The 27,352-nt window shown below is 45.0% G+C and overlaps 1 long non-coding RNA gene across 1 annotated transcript; it reads right to left on the reverse strand.

Moving 5' to 3' along the window:
• Positions 1-16,717: 16,717 nt before the first annotated feature.
• On the reverse strand, positions 16,718-20,226 carry LOC147971608 (uncharacterized). The gene is made up of 3 exons (XR_015603328.1): positions 19,889-20,226; positions 18,651-18,720; positions 16,718-17,016 (listed from the first exon to the last, which is right to left on the reverse strand). It is a non-coding gene; the product is annotated as an uncharacterized LOC147971608 (long non-coding RNA).
• Positions 20,227-27,352: the final 7,126 nt, after the last annotated feature.

Below are 27,352 nucleotides of genomic sequence, written 5' to 3' on the forward strand. Positions count from 1 at the left end.
TTGTTTAACTTATGTCTGTACTCAGATATTCTTGCTTCCGCTGACTCGTCTATGACCAGGCACTTGTATTCGAGCCCTCGAGGCCCCTGGCTTGTATTATGATGCTTGTATGACTTATTTTATATTAGAGTTGTGTTGTGATATCTTTCCGTGAGTCCCTGATCTTGACCGTACACATTTGTGTGTATGATTAGTTTACGATTGAATCGGGGGCGTCACAAGTTGGTATCAGAGCCGACTACCTGTAGGAATCCCCTTCCACTCCTTGGCCGAAGTTGAGTCTACACTACAAAAAAAGACACATCCGTGACATTTTGGGCCGAACAAATTTTTTTCTGTCATACATATGACACTTCTATGACGATAATTGTGACAAAACCCGGTATCATCATAGATGTGGTGGGCTCCTACTTCTATGACAAAAAATCATGACAAAAAATGGGCTTTTCGTCCTAGGCGGGCCAGAGATGCAGCTGCATGACATTGTTTGGGCCGTCCATGACGGAAAAAACCATGGTAGAAGCGACGGCGAGGAAAATTTCAGGGAGTTCCCGGTTATGGTGGGAGGTCGGGGACCGAGTGATGCGCGTTTCTCTCGTACACGTACGCGCGTGTGTGCGAGGCGTTGGCTCTAACTGAACCCGAGTGAGGCATTGGGCTCTAACTGAACCCGAGCGATTGCACTGCAGGCTACGCGTTACTGAACCCGAGTGATCGATCGATGGCTGTTAACTGAACCCGGTCGAGCGATTCCTTCGCTACTGCTGCTAACTGAAGCCGATCGATGCTGCCTCTGGGATGAACAGTGAGCGTTGCGGGGGGTTTGGATGAACAGTGAGCGGTGGCGTTGCCTCTGGATGAACAGGACCCCGTGGTGTGGTGGAGGGCTAGATGAACAGTAGATGGTGGAGGGGTGCCCATGGACGGGTGGTTGAACAAGACCCCGTGGTGTGGAGGGCTGGATGAACAGTGGACGGTGGAGGGGTGCCCGCGGAGGGGTGGTTGAACAGTAGCCGGTGGAGTAGCGCGCGGTGGAGGCTGGATGAACACGAGCCCGTGGAGGCTGGAGGAGGTCGGCGGTAGCCCGTGGAGGCTGGAGGAGGTCGACGGTGGAGATGAACAGTATCCCGTGGAGTCCCGTTTTGCGGTACGCCACACCCCTCCCGATGAACAGGACCCCCGTTTTGACAGTAGCGCTCCAACACAAGTCTGTTTCGTCCGTTTTGCGGTACGCCACACCCCTCCCGATCAACAGGACCCACGTTTCGACCGTAGGAGGTCCGTTTCGTCCGTTTTGCGGTATGCCACACCCCTCCCGATAAACAAGACCCCCGTTTCGACCGTAGGAGGTCCGTTTCCTCCGTTTTGCGGTACGCCAGACCCCTCCCGATCAACAGGACCCCGTTCCGAACGTAGGAGGTCTGTCTCCTCCGTTGTGTGGTACGCCAGGCCTCGTTTCCATCGCCTATTCCGTCCAAGCCCTCCCGATGAACACGACCACGCATTCCGTTCTGACCCAACCGGTTGGCTCGCATGCATTCCGTTGCCTCCCGATGAACACGACGCATTCCGTTGCCTCCCGATGAACACGACGCATTCCGTTGCCTCCCCATGAACACGACGCATTCCGTTGCCTCCCCATGAACACGACGCATTCCGTTGCCTCCCCACGAACACGACAACGACGATGTTTCTCCGTTCTGACCCAGCCATGTACACGAGCCCTGGCCGTACGTATGCGCGAGTAGGCGTTCGAGACCCCGCTCGTATGTACACATACGTGGTCATATTTTCTTTCTTGCACCCTGGCCGTTGTACGTACGTGTACATGCTATGTGCGCGCCTCTACTACGACACGTACGTGCCTCTACTACGACACGTGCGCGCCTCTACATCCACCAGTATATATGTATGTACACGTTCGTGACCAGAATGACAACGCTACGTACGCTTCGACCAGGTGGGTCCCGACTGTCAGGCACTTCCTTGCCTGCGAAGATGTAGCTGGTGGGTCCCAGCAGTCAGGGGGCGAATCGTTTTTTTTCTGCCCGGACGCACTTCCTTGCGTGCGAAGATGTAGCTGGTGGGTCCCAGCAGTCAGGGGCAAACGTTTTTTTCGTGAAATACGATGGCCCGTCCAGTGGGTCCCCGCTGTCAGGTGGAGGAATAATTATTTTGCACATAATAAGGAGGCACTTCCTTGTTGCGGTCGTGGACCCAGCTGTCAGCCTCTCCATGTACAGTCCACGTCCGATGGAAGTCGTTCCTTGACCATGTTGACCACGCCGCGCCGAGAGCACCAGGGCGGTGGACGACGGTGAGGCCTAGAAAGGGGACGACATGGAGCCGGGGAAGACGCGGCAGTGGATGCCCAAGCGTAGAGGAGTATGAGGGTTCACTGGTTCGCTGCGGTCTGAGGCCGCCATCGCCGCAGAATAACAGGGGGTGTGGGTGAGTAGAGGGATGGCTTGGCCAGCGGTGGGAGTAGTAGGGGGCGGTGAGGCCTCCGTCGCATCACAGCCGGCCACGGGAGGCAGGAGCACAAAGCACGACCGGCGCTGGTTTGGGCGCCTGGAGTAAGAAGACCAAAGGTTGAAGAAGCACTACGGCCGTTGGATGGACATCGTACGGTCACTGGAGCTAGAATCGTGCATATTGACTAAGTTGACAAAGCCCTCCATCCCCGTCAACTTAGTACGCCCACAAGTCAGCCTGCCACTATACTGGGTTCCAGCTAACAGGGGGAGTATTCATTTTTTTTGTGCGTAATAAGGAGGCACTTCCTTGCGTGCGAAGATATAGCTGGTGGGTCCGAGCTATCAGCCGAGGTAATGTTTTTTTTTGTGAAATACAGAGGCCCTTTTGGTGGATCCCTGATGTCAGGTGGTGTTATCATTATTTTGCGCGTAATAAGGAGGCATTTCCTTGCGTGCGGCCGTGGACCCAGCTGTCGGCCTCTCCACGTACAGTCCACTTCAGATGCATGTCGGTCGTTGACCACATTGACCAGGCCGCGCCGAGAGCACCAGGTGAGGCCTAGGAAGGGAACGACACGGAGGCAGGGAAGACTCGGCAGTTGTTTCCCACGCGGAGGGGAGTATGATTGTACGAGGGTTTACGGGTTCGTCTGCCATCACCGGAGAATAATAGTAGGTGTGGGCGAGTAGAGGGATGGCTAGGCCAGCGATGGGAGTACGGTGGGACGGTGAGGCCTATGCGGCAGCACAGCCGGCCGCGGGGAGGAGGGAGCATGCAATCCCGCCAACGCTTGTTTGAGCGGCTGGAGCAGGAAGAGCAGAGATTGAAGAAGCTCGACGGCCGTTAGATGGACATCCAACAGTCACTGCTTGTGCGTCAACCTTTTTTTAGGAAAGCCTCAAATTTGTGGAAAACAGCATACAGCCCATCTGCCATTATTTCTAATAATTTATAGCCCATTTGCTAATTCTTAAGGTTTTTTTTGGAGCTCATATTCTTTTTGTTAGCATTACAGCCCATATTGTGGCCACAGTTAAAAAAATATACGAAATTTTGCATATTTCGGTGTGGTCTGAACTGTTTTTAATCCCAAAATTTCGACTCACATTCAAACTGATTTTAAAAATAAATGTATATCAATATAAAATCCAACAAATTCTCCATGCATAAAAGTTAATGTAATTTAAAATCTCTAAATGAAAAAAAGATATTTGAAACTAATTTCCGGTTTGATGTGTTTTAAAAATGTATAGCCCATTTCTCATTACTGATGGGCCATTTTCTCGGCCAGCCGAATGAAAGCTCTCCTCGTCTTGAAAGATTTGCAGCCCAACAGGCCTCACAAAGCTGTGAGCCTATCCACGTACAGTACTCTTTCGATGGAAGTCGTTCCTTGACCACGTTGACCGCGCCGCGCGGAGAGCACCACGGCGGTGGACGACGGCGAAGCCTAGGAAGGGGACGACACGGAGCCGGGGAAGATGCGGCAGTGGAAGCCCGTGCGGAGAGGAGTACGAGGGTTCACTGGTTCGGCTGCGGTGTGAGGCTGTCGTCGCTGCAGGGCCTGGCCAGCGGTGGGAATAGTAGGGGGCGGTGAGGCCTCCACGGTAGCACAGCCGGCCACGGGAGGCAGGAGCATGCGGCACGATGGGCGCTGCTTTGGGCGGCTGGAGCAAGAAGACCAGAGGTTGAAGAAGCACTACGGCCGTTGGATGGACATCGTATGGTCACTGGAGCTAGAATCATTCATATTGACTAAGTTGACAAAGCCCTTCGTCCCCGTCAACTTAGTAGGCCCACAAGTCAGCCTCCCACCAAGGTGGGTCCCAGCTAGCCGGGGGAGTATTCATTTTTTTGTGCGTAATAAGGAGGCACTTCCGGTGGGTCTGAGCTGACAGTGGGGGAAATGGTTTTTTCGTGAAATACGGTGGCCCGTCAGGTGGGTCCCAGCAGTCAGGGGGCAAACGTTTTTTTCGCAAAATACGGTGGCCCGTCCAGTGGGTCCCTGCTGTCAGTTGGAGGAATCATTATTTTCCGCGTAATAAGGAGGCACTTACTTGCTATGGCCGTGGACCCAGCTGAGACTCTCCACGTACAGTATACTTCTGATGGAAGTCGTTCCTTGACCACGTTGACCTCGCCGCGTTCCGTTGCATGCATGCTGATACGTCTCCAACGTATCTATAATTTTTGATTGCTCCATGCTATATTATCTACTGTTTTGGGCTATATTGGGCTTTATTTTCCACTTTTATATTACTTTTGGGACTAACCTATTAACCGGAGGCCCAACCCAGAATTGTTGTTTTTTGCCTATTTCAGTGTTTCGAAGAAACGGAATATCAAACGGAGTCCAAACGGAATAAAACCTTCGGGAACGTGATTTTCTCACCGAACGTGATCCAGGAGACTTGGACCATGCTCCAAGGAACAAAAGAGGCGGTCACGAGGGTGGGGGGCGCCCCCCCATAGGGCGCGCCCCCTGCCTCGTGGACCTCTGGGAGCTCCACCGACGTACTCCTTCCTCCTATATATACCTACGTACCCCCAAACGAACAGATACGGAGCCAAAAACCTAATTCCACCGCCGCAACTTTCTGTATCCACGAGATCCCATCTTGGGCCCTGTTCCGGAGCTCCGCCGGAAGAGGGCCATCATCACGGAGGGCTTCTACATCATCATAGCCTCTCCGATGAAGTGTGAGTAGTTTACCTCAGACCTTCAGGTCCATAGTTACTAGCTAGATGGCTTATTCTCTCTCTTTGAATCTCAATACAAAGTTCTCCCCCTCTCTTGTGGAGATCTATTCGATGTAATCTTCTTTTTGCGGTGTGTTTGTTGAGATCGATGAATTGTGGGTTTATGATCAATTCTATCTATGAATAATATTTGAATCTTCTCTGAATTCTTTTATGTATGATTGGTTATCTTTGCAAGTCTCTTCGAATTATCCGTTTGGTTTGGCCAACTAGATTGGTAGTTCTTGCCATGGGAGAAGTGCTTAGCTTTGGGTTCGATCTTGCGGTGTCCTTTCCTAGTGACAAAAGGAGCACCAAGGCACGTATTGCATCGTTGCCATCGAGGATAACAATATGGGGTTTATTTCATATTGCATGAATTTATCTCCCTACATCATGTCATCTTGCTTAAAGTGTTACTCTGTTTTTAACTTAATACTCTAGATGCATGTTGGGTAGTGGTCGATGAGTGGAGTGATAGTAGTAGATGGAGAATCGTTTCGGTCTACTTGTCACGGGCGTGATGCCTATATACATGATCATGCCTAGATATTCTCATAACTATGCTCAATTCTGTCAATTGCTCAACAGTAATTTGTTCACCCACCGTAGAATACTTATGCTCTTGAGAGAAGCCACTAGTGAAACCTATGGCCCACGGGTCTATTCTCATCATATCAATCTCCATCACTTTAATCTTGCTTTGCTTTTTACTTTGCTTTTACTTTTCACATTGCATCTTTATACCAAAAATACCAAAAATATTATATCTATCAGATCTCACTCTCGTAAGTGACCTGAAGGGATTGACAACCCCTAATCGCGTTGGTTGCGAGTAGCTATCGTTTTGTGCAGGTACGAGGGACTTGAGCGTGGCCTCCTACTGGATTGATACCTTGGTTCTCAAAAACTGAGGGAAATACTTACACTACTCTGCTGCATCATCCTTTCCTCTTCGGGGAAATCCAACGCAAGCTCAAGACGTAGCAAGAAGAATTTCTGGCGCCGTTGCCGGGGAGTCTATGCAAAAGTCAACATACCAAGTACCCATCACAATCCCTATGTCTCGCATTACATCATTTGTCATTTGCCTCTCGTTTTCCTCTCCCCCACTTCACCCTTGCCGTTTTATTCGCCCTCTCTCTCTATCCTCCCTCTCTATTTGCCTCCTTTGCCCGTTTGCTCTTGTTTGCTCGTGTGCTAGTTTTCTTGTTTGTCGCGATGGCTCAAGATACTACCAAATTGTGTGACTTCACCAATACCAATAATAATGATTTCCTTAGCACTCCGATTGTTCCTCTTGCCAATACTGAATCTTGTGAAATCAATGCTGCTTTGTTGAATCTTGTTATGAAAGATCAATTCACCGGCCTTCCTAGTGAAGATGTCACTACTCATCTGAATAGCTTTGTTGATTTATGTGATATGCAAAAGAAAAGAGATGTCGATAATGATGTCGTTAAATTGAAGCTATTTCCTTTTTCGCTTAGAGATCGCACTAAAGCTTGGTTTTCGTCTTTGCCTAAAAATAGTTTTGATTCTTGGAACAAGTGCAAAGATGCCTTTATCTCTAAGTATTTCCCTCCCGCTAAGATCACTCTCTTAGAAACGATATTATGAACATTAAACAACTTGATCATGAACATGTTTCACAAGTTTGGAAAAGAATGAAATTAATGATACGTAATTGCCCTACTCATGGTTTGAATTTATGGATGATTATACAAATTTTTTATGCCGGATTGAATTTTGCTTCTAGAAATCTTTTAGATTTGGCCGCGGGAGGCACTTTTATGGAAATCACTTTAGGAGATGCTACTAAACTCCTAGATAATATTATGGTTAATTATTCTCAATGGCGTACTGAAAGAACTTCTAATAAAAAAGTGCATGCGATAGAAGAAATCAATGTGTTGAGTGGAAAGATGGATGAACTTATGAAATTATTTGCTACTAAGAGTGTTTCTTCTGATCTTAATGATATGCCTGTGTCTACTTTGATTGAGAATAACAATGAATCTATGGATGTGAATTTTTTTGGTAGGAATAATTTTGGTAACAACGCTTATAGAGGGAATTTTAATCCTAGGCCATATCCTAGTAATCCTTCTAATAATTATGGGAATTCCTACAACAACTCTTATGGAAATTATAATAAGATGCCCTCTGAATTTGAAAATAGTGTTAAAGAATTTATGAATTCACAAAAGAATTTTAATGCTTTTCTTGAAGAGAAATTGCTTAAAATTGATGATTTGGCTAGGAACGTTGATAGAATTTCTCTTGAGGTTGATTCTTTAAAGCTTAGATCTATTCCTCCTAAGCATGATATCAATGAGTCTATCAAAGCCATGAGAATTTCCATTGATGAGTGCAAGGAAAGAACCGCTAGGATGCGTGTCTCCAAAGATGCCTTTATTAAAGTGTGTTCTTCCAATTCCTATGAAAATCAAGATGAAGATCTAAAAGTAATTGATGTGTCTCCTATTAAATCTTTGTTTTGCAATATGAATCTTGATGAAACTGAATATGATCTTCCTTTACCTAGAAGGTGTTCAAAAAATTCGGAGTATTTAGATCTTTGTGATAAAATTGATGAAAGTGGGACTGAAAGAAATAAAAATCTAGATATTTCTAAACCCACTATATTGGATTTCAAGGAATTTAATTATGAAAGTTGCTCTTTAATTGATTGTATTTCCTTGTTGCAATCCGTGCTAAATTCTCCACATGCTTATAGTCAAAATAAAGCCTTCACCGAACATATTGTTGATGCCTTGATGCAATCTTATGAAGAAAAACTTGAGTTGAAAGTTTCTATCCCTAGAAAACTTTATGATGAGTGGGAACCGACTATTAAAATTAAAATTAAAGATCATGAGTTTTATGCTTTGTGTGATTTGGGTGCTAGTGTTTCAACTATCCCCAAAACTTTGTGTGATTTGCAAGATTTCCGTAATTTTGATGATTGCTCTCTAAACTTGCATCTTGCGGATTCTACTATTAAGAAACCTATGGGAATAATTAATGATGTTCTTATTGTTGCAAATAGGAATTATGTGCCTGTAGATTTCATTGTTCTTGATATAGATTGCAATCCTTCTTGCCCTATTATTCTTGGTAGACCTTTCCTTAGAACGGTTGGTGCGATTATTGATATGAGGGAAGGGAATATTAGATTTCAATTTCCATTAAAAAAGGGCATGGAACACTTTCCAAGAAAGAAAACAAAATTGCCATATGAAACTATCATGAGAGCCACTTATGGATTGCCTACCAAAGACGACAATACCTAGATCTATCCTCGCTATTATGCCTAGCTAGGGGCGTTAAACGATAGCGCTTGTTGGGAGGCAACCCAATTCTATTTTTATTCCTTGCTTTTTGCTCCTGTTTAGTAATAAATGAATTATCTAGCCTATGTTTTGGTTGTCTTTTTTGTGTTTAATTAGTGTTTGTGCCAAGTAGAACCGTTGGGAAGACTTGGGGAAAGTCTTGTTGAACTTGCTGTAAAAAAACAGAAACTTTAGCGCTCACGAGAACTGCTGTCATTTTTATTTGGAGAGTACTATTTAGTTAATTCTTTTTGCAGATTATTAATAGATAAATTACTCACGTCCAGCAACTTATTTTAGAATTTTTGGGTTTCAGATATTGCGCTAGCTACAGATTAATACAGACTGTTCTGTTTTTGACAGATTCTGTTTTTCGTGTGTTGTTTGCTTATTTTGATGAATCTATGGTTAGTAAAATAGTTTATAATCCATAGAGAAGTTGGAATACAGTAGGTTTAACACAAATATAAATGTATAATGAGTTAATTACAGTACCTTGAAGTGGTCTTTTGTTTTCTTTCGCTAACGGAGCTCACGAGTTTTCTGCCTTAAGTTTTGTGTTGTGAAGTTTTCAAGTTTTGGGTAAGGATTTGATGGATTATGGAACAAGGAGTGGCAAGAGCCTAAGCTTGGGTATGCCCATTGAACCCCCAAGATAATCTAAGGACACCTAAAAGCCAAAGCTTGGGGATGCCCCGGAAGGCATCCCCTCTTTCGTCTACTTCTATCGGTAACTTTACTTGGAGCTATATTTTTATTCACCAACATGATATGTGTTTTGCTTGGAGCGTCTTGTATTATTTGTGTCTTTGTTTGTTAGTATGCCACAATCATCCTTGCTGTACACACCTTGTGAGAGAGCCATACATGAATTAAAATTTGATAGAATACTCTATGTGCTTCACTTATATCTTTTGAGCTAAGTAGTTTTGCTCTATGTGCTTCACTTATATCTTTTGAGCTAAGTAGTTTTGCTCTATGTGCTTCACTTATATCTTTTCAGCTATGTAATTTTTCTCTATATGCTTCACTTAGATATTTTAGAGCACGGTGGTGGATTTTTTTAAAGAAACTATTGATCTCTCATGCTTCACTTAAATTATTTTGAGAGTCTCTTAATAGCATGGTAATTTGCTTAATAATAATATGCTTGGTATTCAAGATTTGTGAAACTTTCTTTTGAGTGTGTTGAATACTAAGAAAAGATTGAAGCATGATAATTGTTTTGAGATATGGAGGTGATAATATTAAAGTCATGCTAGTTGAGTGGTTGTGAATTTAAAGAATACTTGTGTTGAAGCTTGTGATTCCCGTAGCATGCACGTATGGTGAACCGTTATGTGATGAAGTCGGAGCATGATTTATTTATTGATTGTCTTCCTTATGAGTGGCGGTCAGGGATGAGCGATGGTCTTTTCCTACCAATCTATCCCCCTAGGAGCATGCGCGTAATACTTTGCTTTGTTAACTTCTAGATTTTTGCAATAAGTATATGAGTTCTTTATGACTAATGTTGAGTGCATGGATTATACGCACTCTCACCCTTCCACCTTTGCTAGCCTCTCTAATACCGCGCACCTTTCGCCGGTATCATACACCCACCATATACCTTCCTCAAAATAGCCACCATACCTACCTATTATGGCATTTCCATAGCCATTCCGGGATATATTTCCATGCAACTTTCCTCCGTTCCGTTTATTATGACACACTCCATCATTTTCATATTGCTAGCATGATCATGTAGTTGACATCGTATTTGTGGCAAAGCCACCGTTCATAATTCTTTCATACATGTCACTCTTGATTCATTGCATATCCCGGTACACCGCCGGAGGCATTCATATAGAGTCATATTTTGTTCTAAGTATCGAGTTGTAATTGTTGAGTTGTAAGAAAAATAAAAGTGTGATGATCATCATATTAGAGCATTGTCCCAGTGAGGAAAGAATGATGGAGACTATGATTCCCCCACAAGTCGGGATGAGACTCCGGACGAAAAATAAATTAAAAAGGCCAAAGAAGCCCAAATAAAAAAAAGAGGCCATAAAAAAGGAGAAAAGGCCCAAATAAAAAAACTAAAAAAAATAAAAAAAAATGAGAGAAAAAGAGAGAAGGGACAATGTTACAATCCTTTTACCACACTTGTGCTTCAAAGTAGCACCATGATCTTCATAGTAGGGAGTCTCTCATGTTATCACTTTCATATACTAGTGGGAATCTTTCATTATAGAACTTGGCTTGTATATTCCAATGATGGGCTTCCTCAAATTGCCCTAGGTCTTCATGAGCAGGCAAGTTGGATGCACACCCACTTAGTTTCTTTTTGAGCTTCCATATACTTATAGCTCTAGTGCATCTGTTGAATGGCAATCCCTACTCACTCACATTGATATCTATTGATGGGCATCTCCATAGCCCATTGATACGCCTAGTTGATGTGAGACTATCTTCTCCCTTTTTGTCTTCTCCACAACCACCATTCTACTCCACCTATAGTGTTATGTCCATGGCTCATGCTCATGTATTGCGTGAAGATTGAAAAAGTTTTGAAAAAGTTAGAGTATGAAACAATTGCTTGGCTTATCATCGGGGTTGTGCATGATTCAAATATTTTGTGTGGTGAAGATAGAGCATAGCCGGACTATATGATTTTGTAGAGATAACTTTCTTTGGCCATGTTATTTTGAGAAGACATAATTGCTTTGTTAGTATGCTTAAAGTATTATTATTTTTATGTCAATATGAACTTTTGTTTTGAAGCTTTCTAATCTTAATATTCATATCACAATTAAGAAGATTTACATTGAAATTATGCCAAGTAGCACTCCGCATCAAAAGTTCTCTTTTTATCATTTACCTACTCGAGGACGGGCAGGAATTAAGCTTGGGGATGCCTGATACGTCTCCAACGTATCTATATTTTTTGATTGCTCCATGCTATATTATTTACTGTTTTGGACTATATTGGGCTTTATTTTCCACTTTTATATTACTTTTGGGACTAACCTATTAACCGGAGGCCCAGCCCAGAATTGTTGTTTTTTGCCTATTTCAGTGTTTCGAAGAAACGGAGTCCAAACGGAATAAAACCTTCGGGAACGTGATTTTCTCACCGAACGTGATCCAGGAGACTTGGACCCTGCTCCAAGGAACAAAAGAGGCGGTCACGAGGGTGGGGGCGCCCCCCCCCCCCCAGGGCGCGCCCCCTGCCTCGTGGTCCCCTCGGAGCTCCACCGACGTACTCCTTCCTCCTATATATACCTACGTACCCCCAAACGAACAGATACGGAGCCAAAAACCTAATTCCACCGCCGCAACTTTCTGTATCCACGAGATCCCATCTTGGGCCCTGTTCCGGAGCTCCGCCGGAAGAGGGCCATCATCACGGAGGGCTTCTACATCATCATAGCCTCTCCGATGAAGTGTGAGTAGTTTACCTCAGACCTTCAGGTCCATAGTTACTAGCTAGATGGCTTATTCTCTCTCTTTGAATCTCAATACAAAGTTCTCCCCCTCTCTTGTGGAGATCTATTCGATGTAATCTTCTTTTTGCGGTGTGTTTGTTGAGATCGATGAATTGTGGGTTTATGATCAATTCTATCTATGAATAATATTTGAATCTTCTCTGAATTCTTTTATGTATGATTGGTTATCTTTGCAAGTCTCTTCGAATTATCCGTTTGGTTTGGCCAACTAGATTGGTAGTTCTTGCCATGGGAGAAGTGCTTAGCTTTGGGTTCGATCTTGCGGTGTCCTTTCCTAGTGACAAAAGGAGCACCAAGGCACGTATTGCATCGTTGCCATCGAGGATAACAATATGGGGTTTATTTCATATTGCATGAATTTATCTCTCTACATCATGTCATCTTGCTTAAAGCGTTACTCTGTTTTTAACTTAATACTCTAGATGCATGCTGGATAGCGGTCGATGAGTGGAGTAATAGTAGTAGATGCAGAATCGTTTCGGTCTACTTGTCACGGACGTGATGCCTATATACATGATCATGCCTAGATATTCTCATAACTATGCTCAATTCTGTCAATTCCTCAACAGTAATTTGTGCACCCACCGTAGAATACTTATGCTCTTGAGAGAAGCCACTAGTGAAACCTATGGCCCCCGGGTCTATTCTCATCGTATCAATCTTCATCACTTTAATCTTGCTTTGCTTTTTACTTTGGTTTTACTTTTCACTTTGCATCTTTATACCAAAAATACCAAAAATATTATATCTATCAGATCTCACTCTTGTAAGTGACTGTGAAGGGATTGACAACCCCTAATCGCATTGGTTGCGAGTAGCTATCGTTTTGTGCAGGTACGAGGGACTTGAGCGTGGCCTCCTACTGGATTGATACCTTGGTTCTCAAAAACTGAGGGAAATACTTACGCTACTCTGCTGCATCATACTTTCCTCTTCGGGGAAATCCAACGCAAGCTCAAGACGTAGCACATGCGTCCATGGGCGTGGTGCGTCCCCACTGTCAGCCTCTCACCTAAAGTCATCTTCCGATGACTCTCGGTTGTTGACCATGTTGACCACACCGTGCCGAGCGCACCCAGACTGGAACGACCTGGAGATGGGGAAGACGGGGCAGTGGATTCGCAGATGGAGAGGAGTGGGAAACTTCACTGGTTCGGGTGCGCGGCAGCACAGCCGCGGTGCCGCCCACGGGAGATAGGAGCAAGAACAGAGGTTGAAGAAGGAGCACGGCTGTTGGATTAACATCCAACGGTCCAGCTGCTAGAATCATTTGTTGATTAAGTTGAAAAAGCCGTGCGTACACTTCTGCTTAGTAGGCCCACAAGTCAGTCACCAAATCTGACGGGTCCCAGCTGTCAACGGGATGAATAATTTTTTTTGTAAAACAAGGAGGCACTTCCTTCCGTGCGAAGATACAGCCGGTGGATCCCAGCTGTCAGGTGGAGGAAACATTTTTTCAGCTTAATAAGGAGGAACTTTCCTTGCGTGCGACCATGGACCTCGTGGGTCCCAGCCGTCAGGCTCTCCACGTACAGTCCTCTTCTGATGACTCTCGTTTGTTGACCACGCTGCACCGAATGCAGCGAGGCGGTGGACGACGGCGAGGCCCCAGACGGGAACGACTCGGAGATGGGAAAACGCAGCAGTGGAGTCGCAGATTGAGAGGAGGAGAAGGGTTATAACTGGTTCTGTTGTGGCGTGGGGTTGTAGTCTGTGGAGAATAACAGGAGGTGTCGAGGGGTGGAGGGATAGCCTGGTCGGCGGTGGGGTAGCACTTCGCAGCGATGCGTTCTAAGCAGAGCCGCTAGCCGCCGGAGGCTGGACCAGGCGGTCCCGGCGACGCTGGAGGAAGAAGACGAGAGATTGAAGATGCATGCAGGCCGTTGGATATAAATCCAATGGCCGTGGAAGACACAATCATTTGTTGACCAAGTTGACAACGCCCTACGTAGGCTTCGACCTATTGGCCCACATGTCAGCCTAAAAAAATGTGGCATATATTTAACCCATGTTTTCTTGAATGTACAGTCCATTTGCTGGGCTGGGTGAACAAATAATTTCGCGTCAATCAGACCCATTTATATTTTCCAAGAAATCCCAACCCATTTGCACTTCCTTGAAATACACGTATTAGGTGGGCTCGTTATATATATAATGTTATGTTAGAAGGAGCAATTAATATCAAAGAATAAACCGGAGAGGCACATTATATATATATATATATATAATTAAGAAATTAGCGAGTTATTTCTCAAAATAAAAATGAGCGCATTATTATTAAATTGGTCATTAAAATCTTCGCAAGCTTTTGTACGCAATCACCAGGATTTTCCTTGCCTGTGAGTCAAAAACAACCAGGATTTTCCTTGCCAACTTCCGTTAAACATTTACTTTTATAAGTTAATAACACGTGGGATGTTTTTATAATGTATATATAAGTCTCTATAAAATATACGATAATAGTAATAATATAAATATATATAATGTGGTTATAAGGGAAAACATAAATTGGACACAACATTACTTTTGTAAGAGACCTGCGTTTTATACCCCACAGTAGGCATACTAACAAGTTCACACACAAATACAACAGAAAAGGTAAAAATTCATATCAAACTCAGGTTCACAGGACACGTTCATATTCATAGCCAACATTCACTATCAACAACTCAAAAGATTCATATATACACAAGCTCAGCATATCTATGCATCCAAATGATTGATAGATCACACGACAATATTCATACATAATTCACAAAAAGATTCAGATATACACATGTTCAGTATGTTTATGCATCCAAATGATTGAGATCACAGCCAATATGATCCATGGACGAACTTTAATTGCCTAGGGTACAGACTGGTAAATGGTGTTCAATCGGAGGTACTTCTTGCTAAAATTAGTTCTTGTACGAGTAAACTTTCGAGTACATAAGAGGCAGCACAGACAATCTGAACTTTGCTTGTAGATTTATCCTCAAATAGTGGCCTCGTGCCGAGGGAGGTTTGAGCAACTTGGCCACTACTTTCATCCAACTAGTTTACTGGCTCATCTTGGTCCTGTATCTCGCCAAAATTCTACATTGCAGACGAGAAAGGAGGCGGTTGAGAAAATGCACCACCCAATTTTTTGTGCAGTTCAACTGAAATGGAGCATCCTTGGCGTGCAGACTGATTAAGAGCCAGATGAATATATGCGTCAACCAACTTGTCTGGAATCTTTAGACTCCATGTCATATAGTTCGCTACCATATGTGCCGATAACCAAAAGGCACAAGTTGGGACCAAAGACTGGACTGCGTTTTCTGGGCTATGCACCAAGCAATATTTTAGGCGTTCACTCTCCTAATACTTGGAGTTTGACAATTGGTTGACGTCGGTTGATACTTGAATGAATATAGGCACTTCTTGTCAACATCGATGCTTGTTTGAGTGAACTTTGGAGTGCATAGCAGCAACATAAGTACCTGTCCATCTGATCATTTTGTGCAGTTCTACTGAAATCACCCGATGTAATGATTTGCCTGCGAGTTCAGGCTCCAAATTACTCCTTTATGAAATCGGCAAACAGTAGCACAATACCAAATTACCAATACATATGACGGGCACAATAATCAGGATAAAGACCAGTACCAACCTGTGTGAGGTAGCATATCAATTACTATTTCCTTTCATTGGAAGCCGAGATAAGCCAAGCGACTGACAACAAAGGAAGAAAGCAAGCGGAGATTAGCGACTGACAGGAAAGGACGGAAGTTGTCGAGGCAATGAAGCACCCAAAGTTTTTGTGTAGTTCCACCAAAATCGAGCATTCATGTTAGCACATATATTGAGAGAGTGAGATTACTGTAATAGTGGGACTAGTTGATGAAACATACACTAACAAATAGAAGCACCCTCATTATCTTAATGGGTAAAGTTAGCAACATAGTAGTCTTGCTTAAAGAGAGGTATTAGTTTATTTAATCAGTGCCAATTAGCTCAACTCAACACTCAAAGCATTTCCATTTATCATAGGTTGCAAAACTTTAACGTGCAAAGATAAAGGAGTTTCTCATGACAGTAGCACGATACAAATAGAGATGACAGCAAACTAATATGGATGAAGGCCTTAGGCCCGTACCAACCTGAGAAAAAAAGCTTATTCATGTAGTCCCATAAGAGATGATAAAGCACTCACTGGAATCACACAATAGTATATATTTTTGTGCACTTCAAATGTACGGTTGAAATCACTCTTGTTTACTAGTGCTGAGATTATATCGAAAGATTATCAAGAACTTCCAGCAGAGTTAAAGCACTGGCTGGGATATAGTTCATTTTATTGTCTTGTGTAGTTCCACTAAAATGTATGATTGGCACAACATGATCCCTGTTTGCATAAGTACGAACAAGGTGAAACTTTCATTATCTTAGTGAGAAAGGATTGGAATGCATATTACTCAAACAGTAGCATCAAATTCATGATGGACAATACAAAAAACATTGCCTTATTGAACCAATGGTAATAAATTGACATGCAAAACAATAGCACTATGATGTCATGACACTAATAATATTCCCTCCCTGCTCCACCACATGATTCACCTCCATAGACAAACTGTGACGACCTCGATTTGACCGTACACTAATCATACACGCAAATGTGTACGATCAAGATCAAGGACTCTCGAGAAGATATCACAACACAACTCTAGACACAAATTAAAATAATACAAGCTTTATATTACAAGCCAGGGGCCTCGAGGGCTCGAATACACAAGAGTCAGCGGAAGCAACAATATCCGAGTACAGACATAAGTTAGACAAGTGTGCCTTAAGAAGGCTAGCACAAAAGCAACAATGATCGAAAAGGCAAGGCCTCCTGCCTGGGAGCCTCCTAACTACTCCTAGTCCGGCGGTCTTCACGTAGTAGTAGGCATCCTCCAGGTAGTAGTAGTCATCGGTGGTGGCGTCTGGCTCCTGGGCTCCGTCATCTGGTCGCAACAAACGGGTATGAGGGAAAAGAAGTAGCAAAGCAGCCATGAGTACTCATCCAAAGTACTCGCAAGACTTACATCAGATCTAAACTAAGTATGCATCTGTATCAAAGGAATGGGTTGTATCTATGGACTAAACTGCAGAATGCCAGAAGGGAAGGGGAAAGCCTAGCCTATCAAAGACTAGCATCTTCTGGAAATCACCATCTTGCAGCAACAGGAGGGAGTAGAGTAACATAAGGTAAAGTAGCAGTAGAGTTATCAACCTCGGCCAGAGATCCTTTCTCGACTCCCTGCGAGAAAGCAATCCCAGAGCCATACTATCTAGTTATCATCTCATATCCAAGTCTCATCACAATCCATTTCTCATCACAAGTATCCAGTTCTAGTTGTATCGATCGGGATACAACTCCAAGTGTCCGTTACCGTAGGACAGGCTATCGATAGATGTTTTCTTCCCTGCAGGGGTGCACCGACTTACCCACCACGCTCGATTAACTCCAGCCGGACACACTTTCCTGGGTCATGCCCAGCCTCGGCCAAACAATACGCCGCAACCTGACCTAGGCTTAATAGAGAGGCCAGCACGCCGGACTAAACCTATGCCCCCAGGGGTCATGGGCCATCTCCCCGGGAACTCCTGCACATTGCGAACGTGGCCGGTGAGCAGACCTAGCTACCTCATTCAACAAGGCAGGCGCTTACGCAGTCCAACCCGGCGCGCGCCGCTCAGTCACTGAAGTCTATTAAACTTCGGCTGATGTATACGACGCAGAACGCCCATACTATGCCCATGTGTTGGTTAGTGCTATCAGGCCAGAGGCCCCTCGGATCAAATATCCAAATCGTAGTGGATTGGGAGCATGCGGTAACAAGCAGAGACTCATGAAAGATGTGACCCCGTTGCCCCGTCTCGAGTACTTGCGGCAAGGGCTAAGAATGCCCGGCCACGCCTCCTAGTTATATTGCGGGCACCTTCCAGGTCAACCCGACTCCAGATCACTCGCTATTAAGCTCGCGTGGGTACCTTCCAGGTCAACCCGTCTTTAGTAACATGGTTCAGTGTAAAGTCATAGTAACCATAGTAACCGTGTGTCTAACACCAAGTGGAAAACCCCAAGGAATCACCCCCGGTGAATTCCACTCGATGTTGTCATGAAGGTGAACGTAAGAGGATCCACCCTCGAGGTTCACATTTGATGGGTTGCGCGACAGAGCCGTAACGGAAGTGGTTAAGGAGGAAATCACCCTCGATGACCTCGACCGTATAGCTACACTACAGAGATCTCATCAGGAGTGATGTAAGAGGTTCCACCCTCGGCACTCGATGGTAACTCTGCAGAGTCGTACAACTAAGGGGGGTGATGTGCGGTGTCGGGGTCTGGACGTCGATCACGTTGATCGAGTCATCGAACATAAAGCGAGGCAACTGGGACAAGGTGGGGTCACTGATGGATCACTAACCAACCTATACTACGCAGTTTAGGATAAACAGGTAAGGTATGAAAGCAGGTAACAACAACAGGCTATGCATCAGAGTAGGATCATACAGAAAGCAGTAGCAGTTCTAATGCAAGCATGAGAGGGAAAGAAATGGGCGATATCGGAATGCTCAAGGGGGGTTTGCTTGCCTGGTTGCTCTGGCAAGGAGGGGGTCGTCGTCGACGTAGTCGATCACAAGGGCATCATCGGTCTCGGGGTCTACCAGAGAGAAGAGGGGTAAGAAACAGTAAATATAAAGCAAACACAGCACCACAAAGCATAACATGGCAATAAGATGTGTCGGGTGTGACCTAACGCGGTAGGAGGTGATACCGGCGAAGGGGGGGAAACATCCAGGAAAGTATCCCCAGTGTTTCGCGTTTTTGGACGGATGAACCGGAGGGGGAAAGTTGCGTGTTCGCTATGCTAGGGATGCGTGGCGGACGAACGGGCTTCGTATCCGGGTTCGTCTCGTTGTTCTCAGCAACTTTCATGTACAAAGTTTTTCCATCTGAACTACGGTTTATTTTATATTAATTTTAAAAGATTTAAATCATTTTTAGGATTTATTTAATTGATTTAATCAACATTATCTAGAATAGTGTTTGCTGACGTCAGCATGACGTCAGCAGTCAACAGGGGTGTTGACTGGTCAAACTAACGTGCGGGTCCCACCTGTCAGTGACACATTTTAATTAAACACATTAATTAACCTAATCAGGATTAATTAGGGGTGGGCCCCACTCTCATTGACTACTTAATTAACTAATTAACTAAATAGGTTAATTAGTTAACTAATGTGTAATTAGTTTAATTAGTTGTTTAATTTAATTAATCAAAATTAATTGAGTTAATTATTTAATTAATTAATTAATTAATTTTATTTTTATTTTTATTTGTTAAAAAAACGTTCTGTGGGCGGGGGCCCTCTGTCATAGGCCCAGGGGGCGCTAATGGGCACGGGCACGCGGGGGCGCGTTAACGAGCGCCGGGGCGCTGCGAGTTACGGGCTTCGCCCGTGCGGGCGTTGCAGCCCGGCGCCGGCGGCCATGGGCACGGCAAGAACGGAGCGGGGCGGGATCCGCTGGCGACGGTGAGGCACGCCGGGGGGGACGCGGCGGCGCAGGCGAGCCGGGACGCAGCGGCGAGGCGGCACGCAGCAGAGGAGGCAGTGCAACGGCGGGAGCCGCGGCGGGAGGACGGGGCGCGACGGGCGTGGTCCGGTGCAGGCGACGATGAGCTTGGGCGAAGGGGGATAGGCTCGACGAGGCAGGCCGAAGTGCAGTGGGGGGCGCGAGCGGTGAGCGGCGGCATGGGTCGAGCGCGGTGGCGCGGCAATGATCGCGGGGCGAGGGAGAGAGGCAAAGAGGAGAGGGCGGCGGCTCACGGCGGTTGCAGGGACGTGGCAATGGGGGTTGAGGAGGAGTCGGGGACGAGGTCGAGGACGGGGCAGACCGGCGATGGTGGCCGTCGGCGACAAGGGCGGCGGGGTCGGGGCGCGCCTGGCGCAATCCAGATCCAGGTGGGGGGCGCTGGGCGGCATGGGATCGAGCCCTCCTCGATCCAGAACTAGGGGTCCGGGGAGGAGGGCGAGGCGTCCGGCGAGGGGGCCCCGTGGCGCCGACGTCGAGGGGGGGCACGGGACGACGCCCAGATCGAGTGGCAGACGGGGGCAGTTCCCCCGATCCAGATCGGGGGAGGAGGGAGCGAACGTGGGGGGATGCGAGTGCATGGGGGGTTAGGGTTTCTGGTGCGGGGGGGTGTGGGAGGCCAAGTAGGCTGGGGGTGGGCTGGCCTGGGGTTGGCCTAGCTAGCAACTGGGCCGACTGGCCCAATGGGGAGTGGGGTTTTTTTACCTTTGTTTATTTTCTTTGAGCCACTAAAAGAGTTTTTTTTAATACAAAACTTGGCACAAAAATACAAGGCAATAACCTGGGTTGGTACAAAAGGTTCCAAAGCATTTGGGGAGTGTTCAACTATTTTTTTGAAATTGAAAAGCTCAAATAATTGGCTGTTGGTCCACTGAATAAAATTTTTAGGGGCACTGCAGGTATCCAAAAGAGGTTGGTTCAACCATGAAAAAGATCAGGTGAAATTATGGAATATTGTGAACATTTTAGCTTTACTATTTTATAGAGTTATGATTTGACTTGGCCATAGAATTTGGATTTGAGTTCGATGTTGAAGCAAGGTGAGGATTATCAAAATAATTATGATGAACTAGCATCATTAGGCATGAGATTACTGTAGAATGACACTGGGGGTGTTACAAGTCTCCTCCACTACAAGAAATCTCGTCCCGAGATTTAAGTGGGGAAGTAAAGAGTAACTTCGGAGAACTGACTCTTAAAGGGTTGATTATCTTGTGAACAATTCAGGAAATGAGGCAGAAGTATCTCTCGAGCTGAAACTTAATAACATCGAGAGCAAAGTATGAAGGTACAATAAGAAGTTACAACTGAATGGACAAACGATTGATACCTGAACAGAGTGTGAGAAATGGGTTCAGAGCATCGGGAATAGATCATCTCTCAGAAGGTGGCTCATGACATTATATGAAGCCAAGTGTAAAGAATATTTCGGCATCACGGTTGTACAGGAGAGTAAGATTTCGATCATGTGGAACTGTGGGTTATGGGCCCACCATGTGGGTTAAAAGAAGGAAAGGCGCTATTCCTTTTGAACGGTCATGATAGCAAGGCATGTCAGAGGGTAGCCTGCTAGTTATGTCGGCAACAATCATCGGTACTAAGGGCGAGGGACGAAGAGAACCATTCTCCTGCTCGTTGAACAAGGCGGACCAATAGGCAAAATTCTCGTCCATCGGTGGCTACCAGAAAGTCGTCCACAATAGTAACAGGGTCTTACTCACAGTTTGTACACCGAGGTGTTTACATAAGCAGGGAAATATTTCCGCTTATATCATATAGATCACCAGAAAGGTCAAACAAACCAATGGAAAGGAAAATGTGATCATCAGGTTAAGCAGAACAATGGAAAGGAAAAATGTGTTTAAACACATATTTCAGGGGTATATCCTTCCCAAGGACAAGCAGAGTATGATATCCATGACAGGATAGAAGTATAGAACCATTTAGGTAAGGGGGAAGAAAATTCCTGACATTACCCATACAACGGTGTTTGGATAATTGATAAAGAAAATTTAGTATCATGCTTCAAATGTTCTCATTGGAGATCGGATCACCACAGACATGCTTCGAGATAGCATTGACATGGTTTCAAGCAAAGGTCAGACTTTGGATACACCAAGGATCCATCGGAAACAACCTAGAAAATAAGTCATACAATTTTAGTAGGGAAAAGATAAGAGTGTGTCCGACGGGCTCAACCACAATCCATCGGCATGTCAAAAAGGATGTATTTCCAAAATTATATGAACAAGTTTGTGTTGGGGAAGGCAAGAATGTTGTCGATGATAACATAAATCATTGAGGGGAAGGATTGTATTTCTCCTCATTAATTTGTTTGATATCCTGGAAAAGCTCAGAATGTTGATGATGATCACGACACATTTGTCGAGAGATTTCATGAAGATGTAATTGATCGGCGATGACATCCAGACAAAGGAATGATGAAGCGAAAGGTTATTGGAACCATGAGTACGACACAAACTCGAAATTAAGCTTGCTGTTCAAGGAGAAATGATAAGATGGGGAAGATCGACGTAAGCTTAGCTCATCGTCGGAAGTTGCTCCGGGCATAAGGACCAGGTAGCACAGTTAAAAAGTTGACAAGATAAAAATATAGCCGTTCAGGCTAGGAATGATGCGATGGGGTATAAAGCTTCCCAGTATCAAGTACTAGGTGTAATGCCAGAAGGTAAATCGGAGTAGAGGTTGGACGGGGGAATGATTTGTTGGGGAACGTAGTAATTTCAAAATTTTCCTACGCACACGCAAGATCATGGTGATGCATAGCAACGAGAGGGGAGAGTGTTGTCTACGTACCTTCGTAGACCGAAGCAGAAGCGTTGACGCAATGTAGAGGAAGAAGTCGTACGTCTTCCTGATCCGACCGATCCAAGCACCGTTACTCCGGCACCTCCGAGTTCTTGGCACACGTTCAGCTAGATGACGATCCCCGGGCTCCGATCCAGCAAAGCGTCGGGGAGGAGTTCCGTCAGCACGACGGCATGGTGATGATCTTGATGTTCTACCGTCGCAGGGCTTCGCCTAAGCACTGCAACAATATGACCGAGGTGGAATATGGTGGAGGGGGCACCGCACACGGTTAAGGAACGATCATGAAGATCAACTTGTGTTGTTCTGGGGTGCCCCTGCCTCCGTATATAAAGGCTCAAGGGGGGGGTGCGGCCGGCCTAGGAGAGGCGCGCCAGGAGGAGTCCTACTCCCTCTGGGAGTAGGATTCCCCCCCCCCCAATACTTGGGGCAGTTCCACTTCCAGTGACCAGTCCCTTTGCAGTAGAAGCACTTAGTCTTAGGCTTAGGACCGGACTTGGGCTTCTTCACTTGAGCAGCAACTTGCTTGCTGTTCTTCTTGAAGTTCCCCTTCTTCCCTCTGCCCTTTTCTTGAAACTAGTGGTCTTGTCTACCATCAACACTTGATGTTTTTCTCGATTTCTACCTTCGTCAATTTCCGCATTACGAAGAGCTTGGGAATCGTTTCCGTTATCCCTTGCATATCATAGTTCATCACGAAGTTCTACTAACTTGGTGATGGTGACTAGAGAATTCTGTCAATCACTATCTTATCTGGAAGATTAACTCCCACTTGATTCAAGCGATTGTTGTACTCAGACAATCTGAGCACATGCTCACTAGTTGAGCGATTCTCCTCCATCTTTTAGCTATAGAACTTGTTGGAAACTTCATATCTCTCAACTCGGGTGTTTGCTTGAAATATTAACTTCAATTCCTGGAACATCTCATATGTTCCATGACGTTCAAAACATCTTTGAAGTCCCGATTCTAAGCCATTAAGCATGGTGCACTAAACTATCAAGTAGTCATCATATTGAGCTCGCCAAACGTTCATAACATCTGCATCTGCTCCTGCAATAGGTCTGTCACCTAGCGGTGCATCAAGGACATAATTCTTCTGTGCAGCAATGAGGATAAACCTCAGATCACGGATCCAATCCGCATCATTGCTACTAACATCTTTCAACACAATTTTCTCTAGGAACATATCAAAATAAACACAGGGAAGCAACAACGCGAGCTATTGATCTACAACATAATTTGCAAAATACTACCAGGACTAAGTTCATGATAAATTTAAGTTCAATTAATCATATTACTTAAGAACTCCCACTTAGACAGACATCCCTCTAATCCTCTAAGTGATCACGTGATCCAAATCAACTAAACCATGTCCGATCATCACGTGAGATGGAGTAGTTTCAATGGTGAACATCACTATGTTGATCATATCTACTATATGATTTACGCTCGACCTTTCAGTCTTCGTGTTCCGAGGCCATATCTGTATATGCTTGGCTCATCAAGTATAACCTGAGTATTCCGCGTGTGCAACTATTTTGCACCCGTTGTATTTGAACATAGAGCCTATCACACCTGATCATCACGTGGTGTCTCAGCACGAAGAACTTTCGCAACGGTGCATACACAGGGAGAACACTTCTTGATAATTAGTGAGAGATCGTCTTATAATGCTACCGTCAATCAAAGCAAGATAAGATGCATAAAAGATAAACATCAAATGCAATCAAAATATGTGACATGATATGGCCATTATCATCTTGTGCCTTTGATCTCCATCTCCAAAGCATCGTCATGATTTCCATCGTCATCGGCATGACACCATGATCTCCATCATCTTGATCTATATCAATATGTTGTCACATGGTCGTCTCGCCAACTATTGCTCTTGCAACTATTTCTATCGCATAGCGATAAAGTAAAGCAATTATTTGGCGCTTGCATCTTATGCAATAAAGAGACAACCATAAGGCTTTTTCCAGTTGCCGATAACTTCAACAAAACATGATCATCTCATACAACAACTTATATCTCATCACGTTTTGACCATATCACATCACAACATGCCCTGCAAAAACAAGTTAGACGTCCTCTACTTTGTTGTTGCAAGTTTTAGGTAGCTGCTACGGGCTTAAGCAAGAACCAATCTTACCTACGCATCAAAACCACAACGATAGTTTGTCAAGTTGGTGTTGTTTTAACCTTCGCAAGGACCGAGCGTAGCCACACTCGGTTCAACTAAAGTTGGAGAAGCTGACACCAGCCAGCCACCTGTGTGCAAAGCACAGCGGTAGAACCAGTCTCGCGTAAGCGTACGCGTAATGTCGGTCCGGGCCGCTTCGTCCAACAATACCGCCGAACCAAAGTATGACATGCTGGTAAGCAGTATGACTTATATCGCCCACAACTCACTTGTGTTCTACTCGTGCATATAACATCAAACCATAAAAACCTAGGCTCGGATGCCACTGTTGGGGAACGTAGTAATTTCAAAATTTTCCTACGCACACGCAAGATCATGGTGATGCAAAGAAACGAGAGGGGAGAGTGTTGTCTACGTACCTTTGTAGACCGAAGCGGAAGCGTTGACGCAACGTAGAGGAAGTAGTCGTACGTCTTCCCGATCCGACCGATCCAAGCACCGTTACTCCGGCACCTCCGAGTTCTTGGCACACGTTCAGCTCGATGACGATCCCCGGGCTCCGATCCAGCAAAGCGTTGGGGAGGAGTTCAGTCAGCACGACGGCGTGGTGACGATCTTGATGTTCTACCGTCGCAGGGCTTCGCCTAAGCACTGCAACAATATGACCGAGGTGGAATATGGTGGAGGGGGGCACCGCACACGGTTAAGGAACGATCATGAAGATCAACTTGTGTTGTTCTGGGGTGCCCCTGCCTCCATATATAAAGGCTCAAGGGGGGGTGCGGCCGGCCTAGGAGAGGCGCGCCAGGAGAAGTCCTACTCCCTCTGGGAGTAGGATCGCCCCCCCCAATCCTAGTTGGAATAGGATTCGCGGAGGGGGGAAAAGAGAGAGGGGGGCCGGCCCCCTCTCCTTGTCCTATTCGGACCAAGGGAGGGGATGGGCGCGCGGCCCATCTAGGGCTGCCCCTTCTCTTTTCCACTAAGGCCCACTTAGGCCCATATAGCTCCCGGGGGGTTCCGGTAACCTCCCGGTACTCCGGTAAAATCCCGATTTCACCCGGAACACTTCTGATATCCAAACATAGGCTTCCAATATATCAATCTTTATGTCTCGACCATTTCGAGACTCCTCGTCATGTCCGTGATCACATCCGAGACTCCGAACAACCTTTGGTACATCAAAATGTATAAACTCATAATATAACTGTCATCGTAACCTTAAGCGTGTGGACCCTACGGTTCGAGAACAATGTAGACATGACCGAGACACGTCTCCGGTCAATAACCAATAGCGGGACCTGGATGCCCATATTGGCTCCTACATATTCTACGAAGATCTTTATCGGTTAGACCGCATAACAAAATGCATTGTTCCCTTTGTCATCGGTATGTTACTTGCCTGAGATTCGATCGTCGGTATCCAATACCTAGTTCAATCTCGTTACCGGCAAGTCTCTTTACTCGTTCCATAATACATCATCCCGTAACTAACTCATTAGTTGCAATGCTTGCAAAGCTTAAGTGATGTGCATTACCGAGAGGGCCCAGAGATACCTCTCCGACGATCGGAGTGACAAATCCCAATCTTGAAATACGCCAACCCAACATGTACCTTTGGAGACACCTGTAGAGCTCCTTTATAATCACCCAGTTACGTTGTGACGTTTGGTAGCACACAAAGTGTTCCTCTGGCAAACGGGAGTTGCATAATCTCATAGTCATAGGAACATGTATAAGTCATGAAGAAAGCAATAGCAACATACTAAACGATCGGGTGCTAAGCTAATGGAATGGGTCATGTCAATCAGATCATTCACCTAATGATGTGATCCCATTAATCAAATAACAACTCTTTGTCCATGGTTAGGAAACATAACCATCTTTGATTAACGAGCTAGTCAAGTAGAGGCATACTAGTGACACTCTGTTTGTCTATGTATTCACACATGTATTATGTTTCCGGTTAATACAATTCTAGGATGAATAATAAACATTTATCATGATATAAGGAAATAAATAATAACTTTATTATTGCCTCTAGGGCATATTTTCTTCATGATTTGCAGAGGATAAGTAATTGTAACTTACCCAGTAAATGGGATCAAGGAGGAAATATGGTCGGGACCATAACTACAAGGGATCCAATTCCCGATACCGGAAGAATTATTCAAATGGTTAAATATCCTTGCAAGAAGCTTTCATGATAAGTCCCACACCGTGTCCGTGGGCATGAACAGAAGGTTCAGGGTCGACTCCCACTTCTACAATGCATAACCTTTCATTTTACTTCTCGCTCTCGGTGCATCTGTAGTACTGAAATTTTATTTGACAAAAAGCTAGTAGAGTATAATCCGCATAACTTTCGAGTTCACATAGATTAGGGAAGGCATAGGTTCTACCCATCGAGGCATCTTAGGAACATATATCATAAATTTCAAGAATAATAACACAAGCTCGGTAGTAGAGCATGCTTGAGAAAGCGGAGGATACAATTTACCAAAAGCATTATGTATCTGAGGAAAAGGCTACAAGGTTACTGAATATGAAGGACGTTGTTGGATAAAATCCGAAAAAAGGGTCTGGTGGTCCACAAGGGATCTGATGTGAGCATTAGTACTCAATCAGAGGAAGAAAGAATGCAAGGAGATCAGATTATAGAAACAACTGGCTAACTCAAAGCCCAATTGCAAAGGAATTATGACTTCTAAGAGAAGGGATCAGAAGC

This window comes from Triticum urartu, chromosome 5A (genome assembly GCF_056163025.1).
Source record: "Triticum urartu cultivar PI428250 chromosome 5A, HENAU_Tu73, whole genome shotgun sequence".
NCBI classification, from domain to species: Eukaryota; Viridiplantae; Streptophyta; class Magnoliopsida; order Poales; family Poaceae; genus Triticum; species Triticum urartu.